We start from the raw sequence: 3,931 nt of genomic DNA on the forward strand, positions 1-3,931 counted from the left end.
GTGGTGTTGGCAGCTGGAGCAGACTAAACTCCTGTCGGAGCGTGAGAGAGTCAGTGCGCTGGCTTCCCCGTCACTCATCCTCCCTCCCTCCAACATAACCTCCCCCGCCCTGCTGCTGCTCTGCTACTGAGGCCTCTTCCAGCTGGATAAATGCATACTGCTGCAACTTCAGACTCATCATTCAGGAAAAAAAAAAAAAAAAACACTACCTGACCTGCACACCCCCACCGCCCTGAGCCCCAACACTCCACCCAGCAGGGGTCGGACTCTGACTAAGTCCTCTCTACCCCCCCCTGACCCCTTGCACCCCTACCTCCACCGGCAGCTCCCCTCCACCCCTCCTGCCACAATAGTCCCTCTTTGTCCTGACAATACAAACGGACTAGGGTTTCAGCTTATTCTGCTGCTTTTCAAAAGGAAAAAGAAAGGAAGACATCAGCATAGGCTTGGTGGCTCAGGTCACTCACTACAATGGCGTTCCCCTTAAATATTGTCAGGGGACTACCCAATGCTTTAACTGGCACTTACAAACCACTGACATATGTGGAACATCCTCCTTTTACAGAAGACAGATGTGCCATCTCTAAAACAGACTGGACTCTAAAAAACTGTAAATTGTTCTTTATAAGAGCTTATCATAAGAAAATGTCTTAAAATAAACTCAGTTATACTGTTAGTTAACATTCCTTGATGATGACATATGACAGGCATCACAAGAAAACCCTTACTGAGAGACAAAAACACGGGAGACATGGGCATGTTTTTAACACTGGAATGCAGCATTTTCTGTGAGAATGCACGCTTTGTGTGAAAATGTGAGGATCAGGTTAAGCCATCTTGTTTAAACAGAGAAGGTAGTGAGGATAGTTAATTAGGTTGGTTTATATTTATAGAGAGGCACTGGATACTTGTCAGACGTCATTAGAGCCAGACATCACAATGATCCGACGGAGACAAGAGGACACACTGTCAGTGGCTGCAGTCACACAACACACGGGGGCTCACACAAACACACTGTAGTTCCTAACAAAAGTACTGAGGGAAATGCACACTTTGATGTAGGACATTTCTGGGAGGCAATTGTCACAAAAAGAAGCAGAGACAGCTATAAACTGAGAAGTGACAATGTAAATCACTTACTGCACTTACGGTCATATATACAGTGGATCTACATTTAGTCTTATGTATATATGTGCCGTATAAATCTATATATAAAGCTATATAAACAGACACACACCTACTTATATATGCACCATGCAAATATACATTCCTCTCTCTCCAACTCATAATGTTTGTGCCAAGGTTGACCCTATAATTTCTGCTGCCCTTGCCTTTTCCACTTGGCTGGTTTCGCTGTCAGTGAGGGCAGATTTTCTTCTTTTATGTGTCCTCCAGTCCCCTCTTTTTTTTCTCTTTTTTCTTCTTTTTAATTATCACTTGTCTAATTGGGTTGATTACTGCACATGAGCAACAAAATCGGTCAAGCTGAAGTCGACAAAGATCCCAGGTCGGCACACGTCCAAGATGCAGACGTGTCGGCCAACTGAGCCAGCAGGATGCCCGCTGAGGCAGAATTGAGTCCATACTGTATCATTTTGGCCAAGGACGTGAGGCTGCAAACACATGGTGACTAACTTTTTAAGATTTGAAGTGAATGGGTTTTGTTTTTTTTTTGAGAATCTTGGGTGCACTTTATGTATTTATTCCCAAGTTGACAGTAGAGAGATGACAGGAAATGCGGGGGAAGCACAAGAAACAGAGGTCCCTTCAAGCTCTCATAGTGGGAACGTTGTGGTCCTTGGTTTAGTTCTTAACCCCTCGGTCACCAGGGCACCCTAAACTTGAAGTAAACTTAACTGTGCTCCAAAATCTTACAGTGTTAAATTTTATAACTGGTGCATAGTTTTTGAGATTATCAAACAATGATTAGAGAAAGACAATGAACAAGAAAATGGACATTGGAGTGGTCAGCTACTCCATTATTCTTATGATTGTGATGAAACTATATATTTATGTATGTATGCGCATTTGTTGATGATACTGTCATCTATATGCAAATTACTGTATCAGTTTGGGTAAATCTCGAAAGCAGATCAGAGTTATGAGTATACTGTACCAATCTGCATAATACAGCATTTTATATAGGATGTCTGTGTTATGTTTTATTCTTATCAATGCAATACTGTCACACAAGTTCCTTGCCCAAGTGATTAAAAACTGCATCATGTGATCCATATTCTTGACTGTTGACATGTCAAAATGATTCTTCTACTTTTAAATCTTTTCCCAATAACCACAGCTTTAGTGTTCAGTGTATAGTTGAAGGTCTGCATGGTATACGTCTCCTATGCTGTACCTTATACACAGTATATTTTACCCATTCCTCCTATAATTCCTCAGTTTTAACTTTTAAAACATCTACTAATTTAGCAAAACCACCAAATGAAAGACTCATCTTACATATATCATCATGTACTGTGAGTTATATATAGAGATAAACACAGTATGTCATCTTACATACTGTATACTGTACGGCAATGTTTAGGAAAAATACTCTCTTTAATACGGCACCAGAAGTATAAAGATTAAAACTGTCTTGCTCAGAAAGGATTATTGGTGATACGATCAACACCAACTCCTTCCATCTATATTTCCTCCTCTTTACATGTCTTATTTGGGAATGTAGACATGTCGTTCCTATGTGGCCACTAGATGTGGCTTCTGTGTGTGTCTGTGTTCCTGATGATTTAGGTCAGGAGCATGCCCTACACTGGGGCACTGGGATAAACAGTAAACAACAGTCTGTCCTGGAGCCAAGACTTATCTTTTGAATTCAGGGTGATTTATTTCACAGTGCTAATATCCCTGTGCTATAGATAAAAATAAATCCACCAGTGGGCTTCATGTGTCCTTATCTTCAGTAAGTTTAGATTCAAATCAAGACAGCAGTGAAGTTCAAGAACATCAGCTCCATTTACAATAATATGTTGGTGCAACTGCAAGAATCAACCTTTCCTGTTGTTTTTCCACGAGGAACCATAAGGTTTAAAATAGCCTCATTTACGCAGGCTTCTGGTAAACAATATTTATGTGATCTGAAAAAAAAGATAGGGCATTCCCAAGGGATGGCACGCGATCTGATAAATGTATCAAGGGAACAAATTAGTCAGATGACAAGAGAGCAGCAGTTTCATCATTTTTCATCGTCATATCTTACCATAACTCTACAGATAAAAATATAAGACAGATCTAAGGGGGAGTATGGACACAGTAGTTGTTTGGATTAAGATTCAAAGATTTGTGCGATTTTTTGAGTATTCGCACACTCTCACGCAGACACATACACATGAACACATTTACCCAGAACATGGAGGAATTAACTAGAGGAACTGTACCTTAAATTTAAGCAAATTTAGATCAAGTACATTCTCTGTTGTATATACTGTAGATGGTTGGTCATTTGTGATGAATTGAAACACACACAAACACACACACACAAACACACACACACACACACAGACACACACATACACACCAAACTGTGGAATGTAACACCTTGGTCCAACCTCACTTCGTACCAACCTCACAGCGCCACACAGGCCACCCAGCAACAGTTGTTATGAAAAAAACTGAGACAGTTGTGGCAATACCTTGTCAATAATCGCAGATAGAGCTAAAGCTAGATCCATCTACATTTAAAAAGGAAAATGTTGCAGCGTCATTACTTTGCAACAGCTCAGGAAATCCATACCAGCCGGGGCTACAACTGAAAACTGTTTTCATTTTATTTTCATTATCAATTAATCAACTATTTTCAAATAAAGTGAACTTTTAGGCTGACCAACAGCCTAAACCTCCAAAATATTCAATGTACAATGGTGTAAGATTAAGAAAGGCAGTGAATTCTCACATTTCAGAACCTGACAGCATC

The sequence above is a fragment of the Xiphias gladius genome, chromosome 22 (genome assembly GCF_016859285.1).
Source record: "Xiphias gladius isolate SHS-SW01 ecotype Sanya breed wild chromosome 22, ASM1685928v1, whole genome shotgun sequence".
Classification (NCBI taxonomy): Eukaryota; Metazoa; Chordata; class Actinopteri; order Istiophoriformes; family Xiphiidae; genus Xiphias; species Xiphias gladius.